The sequence below is a fragment of the Tursiops truncatus genome, chromosome 17 (genome assembly GCF_011762595.2).
Source record: "Tursiops truncatus isolate mTurTru1 chromosome 17, mTurTru1.mat.Y, whole genome shotgun sequence".
NCBI lineage: Eukaryota > Metazoa > Chordata > Mammalia > Artiodactyla > Delphinidae > Tursiops > Tursiops truncatus.
In genome coordinates, this window is record NC_047050.1 from 32,516,325 (window position 1) to 32,528,472 (window position 12,148).

Genomic DNA, 12,148 nt, shown 5'->3' on the forward strand with positions numbered 1-12,148 from the left:
AAAACAAACAAACAAAAAATGAACCTTAACCTCCACACCTTACACAAAAATTAAATCAAAGTGGATCATAATCTTAAATGTAAAAGCAGGACATTTTTAGAAAAACAATAGGAGAAAATGTTTGGCATCTAGAACTAGGGGAATAATTCTTAGACTTGACACCAAAAGTATGATCAATAAAGGCAAAAACTGATAAATTGGATCTCATCAAAATGAGTTAAAAATGCTTCATAGAAGATCCTTTTAAGTGGATGAAAACTCAAATTACACAGTAGGAAAACATATTTGAAAATCCCATATGAGACAAATGACTTGTATCTATAATATACAAAGAACTCTCCAAACAACTTAAAAAAATCCAACTAGAAAATAGGCAGAAGACAGGAACAGACATTTCATGGAAGAGAATATACACACGGCAAAGGAGCACATGAAAAGATGCTCAGCATCATTAGCCATTAGGGAAATGCCAATTAAGACCATAATGAGATGTCAGAGAGTAACTAAAATTAAAGTATAGTGACAACATCAAATGCTGGCGAGTACATAGAAAAATTATATCACATCACTGGTGGGAAAATAAAATGGTTTAGCCACTCTGATCAACAGCTTGACAGTCTCTTTTAATCCTAAAAGTAGATTCACCCTACAACGCAGTAATTGTACTCTTGAGCATTTATCCAAAAGAAACAAAAACTTAATTAAGTTCCCACAGAAACTTACACATAAATGTTCATAGCAGTTTTATTTATAATAGCCCAAAACTGGCAACTACCCAAATGTCTTGCAGTGGATGAATGTTGAAACAAATTGTGATAAAATCTTATGATAGAATACTACCGAGCAACAGAAAGGAACAAATTATTAATATACGCAAAAATTGAAATGAACTTCAAGGGAATGATGCCGAGGGAAAAATTTTGAAAAGCCGATCTCCGAAGATTAAGTAATTCATGATTATGTTTACATATTATTCTTAAAATAACAAAACTGTGGAGATGGAGAACAGAGTAGAAGTTGCCAAGGGTTAGAGTGGGGGTAGAAGGTACAGCGGGGGAACTCTGTGAGGTTTTTGTGGTTCCAGTACAAATAATACAGCAATCTTGGTTTTAATCCCTAAAGATTTCTAAAAGCAATTCCTAATAAGAGGTGTCCAGATATTTAGCAATGGCAGATTAGAGGTATAGCTCCCCAACATAACAACTTCAAAAGAGAACATACTAATTCAATGTATATGTTAATTTCAAAAAAAGGCCTGTCACAATACTTAAATGGTATATATCTTAACTATATTATTCTAAGTATCCAGCTATACCAGATGGACTAGCAAGATTTTCTGTACATTCAACCTTATTTAAGACAGTAAATCTTATAATAAGACAGTTAGAAAAAGAAAAAAAAACAAACCTCAACTACAGTTGGATATTCTCATAGGAAGATGAGGTGAAAATATGCAGCAGCGGTTCAAAAGCTTAAGCAGTGGCACCTAAATTTGGTTGTGCATTAGAATCATCTGAAGCACCTTTTAAAAACCCTCACACTGACGGTTGGTCATCGTAGACCAATAAAATCATTTTAAATCTCCTCAGACGATGCCAATGTCTAGCCAGAACTGAGAACCAGCGGACTAAGCAGAAGGGGATGTTTCTACAAAGATCTCTTAACAATAAGTCCTTTCACCCAATCAGATTTACCTCCCCGCAAAGGGCTAAAGAATGCTAGTGTTGTCCATACTTGCTTAGCTTTAATTAGCACTTGTGACTTGCCCAAAACCTAGATCATGTTTCCCCTAAATTTCATGTTATTCCCTACGTTTTTCAAACCCAGGGCTAAGGGGTTTGCCAGGATGAGATTTTAAGTGCTCACACAGGGCAAGTCCCTGGCAAACCAGGACAGCGGTCCCTCTACATTGAAATGTAAAGCATCCTAAATAACCCTGACACTGCTCCCAGATCCTAGTCTGTGCCAACCAGTGGAGAAAAGGCATTCTCCATTACCACCACGGCAAATGCTGCTGTACTTGCCTTGGCTGGTCCCTATCTTTTCCAGGCACCACTCCCCTTCACCTGCTGGTGGACGCTTTGGCCAGCTGACAATGCAGATATTTTCAAACTTTAAGGTGAATAAAAATCATCTGGAGGGCCTGTTATAACAGAGATCACTGAGCCCCACCAGAGTTGCTGATTGCATAGGGCTGGGACAGGGCCCTAAAACTTGAATATCTGACACATTATCAGGGGACGCTGGTAAAACTGGTCAGGTTGTTACCGAATGCAGGTTCGTGTGTCTGAAGCACAGTGAGGCCAAACAAACCTAAAGGTTGGAGTCTGGAGCAGAGAAAGGTTTATTGCAGGATGGAGCAAGGAGAGGGGTGGCCCGAGTTCCAAAACACCCTGAAATCTCCAAAGGATTTCAGCAAAGCATGTTTAAAGGCCAGGTGAGGGAGGGACGTCCCAGGGAATGTGATCAGCTCGTGCACAATCCTCTGATTGGTTGATGTGGAGGCCACAGGGCAGGTAACATTATCCATCCTTAGGTGCCAGAAGGTCTGGGGGCTACGCGCTCATGATCATCAAGGAGTTAATTTCTTCCATTGGGTGGTGGTTTTTAGCATCTGAAAACTCAAGAAATATGCCTGAGATACTATTATCTGAGTACTTCAGAGAGGAACTACAGCAGAGGATATGGGGGATGGGTCTGTCCTAGGAAGGCCCCATAGGGTACTGCTTGGTTACAAGGTGACCATACTTTGAGAACCACTGCTCTAGTGGCTTGGAATGTTCAGAAAGTAATGGAAGAATCCCTTCCCAGGTCTAGATTCTAGTATCGCCAGCTATTTTGGTGGGGGGAAGGGTAAGTTTTGTCCTTGCTTGGACTTCTGGTTCATTTATATCAAAGCCTATTTGAGGCAGTGCGCTCGGCAGTCCTGCAGTTCTGTCTTTTGCTTCAACAGTGTTTGGAATGAACAGACCCAGGGACGCTCCTTGCTCCAGCCCCCGACCACCCTCCAACCTTTCTTCCTGTCGCAACCTTTGGAATCAGCCACTCAGCTATCCTCAGCCTCCAGGACAGGCCAACACCGTTTTTTGAGCTTAGCTCCTTATCACTGATCAACCACGAGTTCCCAGGTGCGTCAGAATTATTCCATCGAGGTGGAGGCCGCCGTCCACCGCCTGTTCAACATGCATCTGGGGACACTTACCTCTCTCTGAGCTTCTATTTCGACAGCAACGATGGGACTCTGGACAGTGTGGGCCACATTTTTCGCCAACTGGCTGAGGAGAAGTGTGAGGGCGCGCAGCGTCTCTTGAAAATGCAAAACCAGTGCTGTGGCCGCGCCCTCTTCCAGGATGCGCGGAAGCCTTCTCAAGATGAGTGGGGTAAAACCCAGGACGCTGTGGAAGCCGCCATTCTTAGGGAGAAGAGCCCGCACCAGGCACTATCACATCTGCGCGCCCTGGCTTCCGCCCGCGCAGACTCCCACCTCTGTGACTTCCTGGAGAGCCGCTTCCTGGAGGAGCAGGTGAAACTCATCAAGAAGATGGGCGACCACCTGACCAACCTCCGCAGGCTGGCTGGTCCGCAGGCTGTGCTGGGCGAGTATCTCTTTGAAAGGCTCACCGTCGAGCACAAACAGGAGTCTCTGAAGTCCAGCGGCCTCTGAGGAGCCCCTCTGGCATCAGAGCTTCTGCCTGAAGCCCTGCTCTGCAGCTACTAGGCAGCTCTGTAACCGCCCTGGAGCCCTCTCCCAAGCCTTGGACCAAATGGAAACAATAACGCTTTTTGCAGAAGGAAAAAAAAAAAGCCTATTTGAAACACAAACAGAATAAAGAGGAAAAAAAGAAATATATATATATGTATATATATATATATTCATGTTTTTTTCTTTTTTTAAAAATTTATTTTACTGAAGTATAGTTGATATACAATGTTGTGTTAGTTTATGCTGTACAACAAAGTGATTCAGTTATGCGTATATATAATTTTTCATATTCTTTTCCATTATGGTTAATTACAGGACATTGACTATAGTTCCCTGTACTATACAGTAGGACCTTGTTGTTTATCCATCATATATATAATAGGTTACCTCTGCTAATCCCAAACTCCCAATCCATCACTCCCCCACCTCCCCCTTCCCCTCGGGAACCACAAGTTTGTGTGCTATGTCTGTGAGTCTGTTTCTGTTTCATGGATAAGTTCATTTGTATCATATTCTAGATTCCACATATAAGTGATATCATATGGTATTTGTCTTTCTCCTTCTCACTTACTTCATTTAGTATAATAGTCTCTAGGTCCAGCCATGTTGCTGCAAATGGCATTATTTCATTCTTTTTTATAGCTGAGTAGTATTCCATTTTATATATATCACATCTTCTTTATCCATTCATCTGTGAGTGGACATTTAGGTTGTTTGCATGTCTTGGCTATTATAAATAGTGCTGCTGTGAACATAGGGGTGCATGTATGTTTTCGAATTATAGTTTTGTCCAGATATATGCCCAGGAGTAAGATTGCTGGATCATATGGTAGCTCTACTTTTAGCTTTTTGAGGAACTGCCATAGTGTTTTCCATAGTGGTTGCACCAATTTACATCCCCACCAACAGTGTAGAAGTCAGAAAGAGAGAGACAAATACCGTATGCTAACACATATATATGGAATTTAAGAAAAAAAAATGTCATGAAGAACCTAGGGGCAAAACAGGAATAAAGACACAGACTTACTAGAGAACGGACTTGAGGATATGGGGAGGGGGAAGGGTAAACTGTGACAAAGCGTGAGAGAGGCATGGACATATATTCATGTTCTTTTAACATATGAATTGCCCCACTTTATCTGTGTGAAATAAGTTTGTTCCCGTTATTGGGCTGCTTCTCAAGCTTTGCTGCTCATTTGAATGACCTAAAGAGCTTTTAAGAAAAACATTGGTGTCTGGGTCCCAGCCCCAGAGATTTTGATTCAGTAGGTCTAGGGAGGAGCCTGGGCACAGGGAGGGCTCAGAGTTCCCCAGGTGATTCTAATGTGCAGCAACTTTGGGAACCACCTCTTGGCTTCAATCCAGCTAGTGATCAGATATTAAATCTAAGACACATGGGCTAGTGCGTGAGCTCTAGGAAGATTCGTGCCAGGGAAAATGATCGATAGTTGTGTTACTTCTCTGAAATGGACTGAAATTTCCAATTAGCATGAACAGGGGAGGGTGAATGGGTGAATGCAATAAGGTGTATCATTTACGTATTGCCCTATGTGTATGGCTAGAAGCTTTTGCAACTGAGGTCTGCCCTACTTTTCATGCTAATGGTAATGCTTGTCCTCCTAATGCAGCTGTAAACTTTATAAGCCCATAGGTAGACAGCATCACAAAATATTTACCCCTCCCCACTGGCCCACTCTCAAGCTTCTCTCCCCTTCCCCAATACACAAATGTACATCAATGCTCTTGAGACCACTATCAACATATTGACCTTCAATTCTTCTACTTTGCAGCTTCCCTCTTATCAGGAGATGTCAGCATTTAGTGCAAGGACAAATGCTTGCCTCTTGGTGAGTAATGTAGGCAATGCCTCCAAGAGACAAATAGCCCTTAGGGAGGGGGAAAAAGTCTTTCAAAAAGGTTGATGCCCAGAGGAGGCATTTTCAGTCATCTCAGCTTAGAGGTCAAATATCCAAAATTAAAAAGGTTAAAAAAAAGAAAAAGAAGAAAGCAAGGAAGAAAAGAAGGAAACAATTTTCTTATCTCATAGTAATAAGGCAGTTTTCCTTAAAAAAAAAAAAGACTTAAGCCTTAAATTCTCTTTCCTAATCAAAATGTGCTTTTCCGTCTTTAGACTATTCCTCTTATATCCTGTATTATTCATGACGTTTAATTCTTGAAATAGCACATGGCTGAAAACAGAAGCTAACCTCTTGTCCACTATGAATTAAATCTTCTTTTCCTAGGACCTGTCTACAGTGTACAATTTGGGGTTTGCCAACATAATTATTTTCTCTGAAATAAGTTACAGCATTTTGCCTTTTCAATATATAGTTATACAATATATTGTTAACACAACATAGTTAATATAGTCAATATAGTAAATACAACTATAACACACGTGATATGATGCCACTTTGGTGATTTTCTTCATCCATGTAATTCTGAAATTTGACAGTATAGTTTTCATATTCTAATGAGCTGAGTATTACCTTTGCAAGGATAGAAAAATAAAATAAATTCATAATATTCTTGTGTGGTTTGCCCCTGGGGTGGATTACCATAATGGGGGGATATTTGAGCCTTTCCCCAAGTCATTAAAAAACCTCCAGCGAGCAGCCCCTTGTCCTCTCCAGGGAGTGGGGGGAAAGGATCTTTAATCATAATAATCCTGGGGGGAGAAATCTCAGAAATAAGACATCTGCTTCTGTGCCTTGTTGTTTTGCAGAATAGCAATGATTGCTTTAGCAGCTTCTATTGCCATGTGTGTACAATAAGTAAATGAACATAAAATTGAATGAACGCATAAAAGAAGGATAAACCCACCCAGCTTAACAAATCCACTCTCTCACCTGCTGTGCCCTGAAACATGAAAGAAAGAATCACGGGATCATAAGGATTAATAAAATAACAGTCTCTGTTAACAATATTGACAGGAGGTATAAGGATAATTTGTCTGATGTGGGACCAACAGCTTAACTGCTTAATCCTTTTTTTTTTTTTTTAAGGGCAACTCATTCATTTATTGTTTAAAGATTGCAAGACAACTTCTGAATTTCTGTAGCACAGTTTAAATGTTTTACTTTTTTGATAAATCAGAGTATAATAGAAAAAACAATTAGTTTCCAGTAATATCTATATCTCTATTCAGAATTAAGTCTTCCACAGACATGTAACCTGGAAACAAAAGCCTGTTACAATAAGCAAAGCTTCAACAGAGCTGCTACTTTTCGGGCCAGGGAAAGGTTCATCCCTATAGGAGGAGGATGTGCTATGTAAAATGGCTGCAAGGTCACAGCCTTGAGGGCGCTGGAAGTCTATTATCCTATCCCACATTAAGTAGTTTGGTGAACTTCAAACGTCCGTTCATCTGCAACCAAGCTGGCAAACTTTAACTGATATCTCAAGCAGGTAAAAAATAAATTAAAAGAAATCCTTACACTGATGTTCCTTGATTCACACTGTTAAATGGTTCATTAACATGTAATTCTGGCTAAGAATTACATTTGAGACTCCTTGCTCAGATTTTGGTTAACAGTACAAATCTTTCAGAAATTCAAGTTCTTATTAATCAATAATTTGTCAGCTAGGCTACATTCAGGCATCAGCTGCAACTACAGAATAGGTGCACTGCCTCAGTGCTTTGGAAAGACATAATCTAGAACACTACTAGCAGACAAAATATCTGTTACTAGACAGCACAGGTGCAGTACAGCAAGACAAAAACATATATTCACGTGTGCCGCGGACCAGCCGGAGAAAGAGGATTTCACCGCCCAGGGTCAGAAGGGAAGGGGTAAGGAACTGAAGTGGCACCGACGAATGGGGTCAGAAGGACCAAGACAACTGATGGTTGCAAGGCAAATTTTATTGCTCTACAGTTGCAGATTATCTAGACTAGAAAAAGGAAGGTTGCCAGATGGTGGTTTACATTATCTACAGACTGTCTCGGCTCAAGGTTAACTTCCCTGGGAGGAAACCCATAAACCCAGAAGCATCAAAAATAACCTGCATGTGCAGGGGGAAGACAGCTTTGCTTGTCTCATTTTACATTCTTTCTGATCTCTGGGCCCTGGTGATTTATCTCCCATGGAATGGAACAAGGAGGGGAACAAGTAGGGACAGTCCCTTCGAGCAGCGGCGGCATGCCTAGCATGTCCTTACCTGCTCTCAAGGCTGACTGCTTCCCACAGGTCCCCCTTTTTTATTTTTTAACTTTTGCTGCAAAATAATTCCATGAAGTTTAGTGCCGAGAGTAGTGTACTGTTGCATGAGGATACGAAACAGACATGAGAAGATTATTATCAATAATAGGCAAATTATGGCCAGGGTAATAAATCCTGACAACCTTCCAGTAATCCAAGACTGAGGGTTTAACCACTTTAAATGATCCAGTAAAGTTTGAATTACATCTTCTGGCGAAACATCATCAAGATGTGTATTTTGTATACCCTGAATTTCAGCATTTAATTTCTTAAGATCAAGACTAATATTATTATCTGACCAAACACTCAGCAGATGCATTTTTACTTTTTCCCATTCCCAAATAGTCACTGTACTTTTAAGGAGTAACACACATCCATGTATACTTTGCATGACAAGCTAAACGCATCCTCAATTTTAATGCTTCTATCTGATCTCCAATCCCCAAAATTGCGTTTTTAAATTCATCTAACTTGTTATTAATCTGTAAATCTATGTGACTTTGTAAAGATAAAGCAAGACTGGTATGTTGAGATAACTGATTAGCAAAGTGAGCATGATGAATACTCTGTGAAAGAGCAAGACCGGCAGTAGCCACAGTAGCAGACAGAGCAGCCGAGGCAAGTAAACTTACTATTAGCCACCCAAGAAAGCGTCTCCTTCTCTGCAAGGCTTTAGAGAGTTCCACCCATACCTGTACTCCAGTATCTTCATACCAAGGTTCTCTCAGATGTACAGGCACCATAACATACATGGTTGCTTTAGTATAAGCACAGATTGCGTTCCTGCAGAAGGGAACATACAACTGCTAAAAATACAATTAACACAGCTAATATTATATCCTCCTTTGGAAGAATTACCAATGTTAATAGAACCAAACAAAAGTGTATATGGAGGAGCAACACAAGTTATAACAGGTGTATTGGAATAAGTTAGAGCTAGTTTCCATATATCCCAGTTCTTTTGAAATGTGATAAACCTATCTATGATGGGAAAAGAAGAGATAAGAATTGACAGCTTGGTATAATCTATAGTACACCATATTTGGTTATTATTCCAAGATGCATTGCAACGTTCAAAATTGGATCCAGGAAAGTTAACGGTCATAAAAGGAGGAAATTGATTTTTTGATTTTCTGTTAAGCATAGTAACCTTATGTCCAGCTATAAGTATCCCTTGTCCTCCAAGTAAACGCTTCATACAGAAATAATTTCCTGAATCTTCACCTGTAACCTTGGCTATAGTAATAGCGGAATCCCTAAGTGGTGAGGCATATGAGATTTGACCTCTAATATTAATAGCTTGCCCATTTTATACCAAATGATGGTATCCTTAAGATCCTCTCGTCGGCTGGTAGCCGGGCATGTAAGAGTAATGTTGGTTCCTGTAAAACGAAGGATGCCTGGAGAGCCTGACAAACTAATTGATTGATCCGTTCCCTCATAAACATCTGTATGCTCATAACTAATAGCCTTTACACATCCAGTTTCCAGATTCAATGGGCTAAGACAGACAGGATGGGTACTAAACCAGTTAGTATAATTTACAGACATATTGATTTGTTTTATATTCCCAATAAGAGGCCCATAAACACTTATCATTGTAAAATACAGGAAACTCTGCTTCAGACCAAGATATGGGTTGTAATAGTGGAGGATCAGGTACATAGGCCCAGTAAGTTGCTGCATTAACAGAGGGAACACATGAAATGGTTGCCAACATAGCCAAAAATAAAGTTACAGGTGTAACAGGATTATTCTGTTGTTTCACTGACTCTTGAGCTCGTGAAACCAGTTGTTTAATTTGTCCCCAAGTTGGAACATCACTCCTTTGAGTCGTCCTGGCAAGTGGTCTCCTCTTCTTCTTCTTTTTCTCAATCAACACTGTCAAATTTTCGGGAGAGGTGCAGAGCTTCTTCATCTTCTGAACTAGGTGAGCTGTGGCAAGCCATCTATTTGCTTGACTAAGCACTCAGGAAGCCAGCGAGGTCCAGGCGCTGATCTGGGAAAGATACACGCGTGACCACGTCCCCAAATCAACACAGGATCAGGACCACGCCAAGTGCTGGTTAACGGATCGTTCCAGAGGACCTCCGGAGATTGAGAGGCCAATCTTGGCTCAGCCACCAACCTTCCCCCTGCAGAGCAGCCAAATTTGTCAACAGTGAGAACATTTAAAATAAACAGAGCATGATTTATAAGGTTATGTGGCGTTGTTCTATACAATTCCCCCCTGTTTATTTTTTCAATAGTTAGCTTTAAAGATCTATTTGCACGTTCTATAATACCTTGTCCTTGAGGGGTATATGGAATGCCTGTAATATGGGTAATTTTGTAATGAATTACAAAATGTTGCAAAAGCAGCGGGCCCATTATCTGTTTTAATAATTTTGGGAAGGTTCATGAAAGCAAAACAGTGTAATAAATGAGTGGTAACATGTTTAGTAGCTTCTCCGGTCTGTGCTGTAGCACAGAGGAAACCAGAATACGTGTCGATAGTGACATGAACAAACTGTAATTTCCCAAAAGACGGGATATGAGTAACATCCATTTGCCATAAATGTCTAGGTAATAATCCACGAGGATTAACAACATAATGTGGAACAGGAAGGTGAGGTAAGCATTGTGGGCATTGCTTAACAATTTGTGGGGCGGCTTCACCAGTAAGGGAAAATTGTGTGAGTAATGTAGCCGCTGACTGACGGTGTAAAGCGTGCAACTGCTGTGCTGCTTGTGAAGCAGTTTGATCATAACTTACCATAATATGAGGGTGTCAGGACATGGACCATGAGTATCAAGAGTATGGAGATAATGAATGCAGTATATTAGCCATTCTTGACAGCATGACGAACGGAAAGGAGGAGTACGGTAAATTGGGACATGTCCTGCTTTAGGGAAAAGAGATTGAGGAGGAGGAGTAACTTCAACTCTATTCTTGGGAGGAAATGTACAGATACTAAGATACGTTTAGATCGAGTTAAAACATCTGCAGTCGCATTAAGTTTAGTCAATGGACCAGGCAAGTTAGAATGAGCACGGATATACAGACCTCACAGGACCATCATGGGAACGAATAAGCTGTTGAAGCAAACGAAAAGAGGATGGATAATTCAGGGTCATTAGTATGTCCTATGCTCGCAGTCTCCAGAAGAAATCACAAGCTAATAAGATAGTTACTATCAGAAAACAAATTAAAAGATTACAGAAGGCAAATGTTTAGAAAGACATAATAACAGCAAAAGTTCAACACGTTGAGCTGAAGTCAAGGAATTCTTTAACGAGGGTTTGTTCCGTCGTCAATGATTACATTAGCCAATCCTGAAGAAGAACCGTCCGTAAAACCAAAGGTACAGGCTGTTGCCTAATTATAGAAGGAAAGATATGAGTTAAGTTTGCCGAATTGGATCAATTTATCAGCAGGGTAATGGCATTCCAAGGTACCTGAAAATCCTGCAAGAGCAAGACCCCATTCAACTATGTTGAAAAAGCCAATTTTGGGGACTAACTGAATCAGGGATAATAATTTGAGAAGGTCTAGACATAATTATAGGTTGTAAGCTGTAATTCTAGTTCTACCTTGCATTTAAATTACTAATAAGTTCATAATAAGGGTTAATAATTTAGAGGGTGTAGATTTCATATGAATCTATTCAATAATTCCAACAGTTTGCCATAAGACGGCAGTAGGCACATGAGGAGTTGGACAAAATATTAAGAAAATTGGAAGTGAGTATGAATTTAGTTAATTGTGTAGAACTGATAGATCTATTGACTATTTGTAAAGCTTGAAATCCTTCTGGAGTCATAGAGCGTGAAGCAGAAGGATCTGAGTCACCTTTAAGAATACAAACAAAGGCTGCACGAGCAGTAGTAAGTTTTTAAGGAAGGCCTTAGCCAATAATATCCAAGTAATTTTTGAAAAGCATTTAATGTTTTTAAATATCAACTCTGAATTTGCAGTTTTGAGGCCTAATAGTAGTGTATATCAAATATATTTCCCAATACAAAAATGGAGATTGTCTTTGAGTTTTTTTGAGGCATGACCAGCAAATGATTGTAAGGACTGTTTAAAAATTGAAAAGCAGTCTCTAATAAAGAAATATATCACAGTGGCTAAAAGTATATCATCCATATAATGATGCGATATAACGATGAAATTTTTCTACAGGAGTCAGGCTGAGCCACATATTTTTTTGGCATAATGTAGGACTATTTGCCAGCCTGAGGCAATACTTTCCATTGAAAT

At 40.0% G+C, this 12,148-nt stretch overlaps 1 pseudogene; it reads left to right on the forward strand.

The window, feature by feature from the left end:
- The first annotated feature begins 998 nt into the window (after window positions 1-998).
- Window positions 999-8,923, forward strand: LOC117308642 (ferritin light chain pseudogene; annotated as a pseudogene).
- Window positions 8,924-12,148: the final 3,225 nt, after the last annotated feature.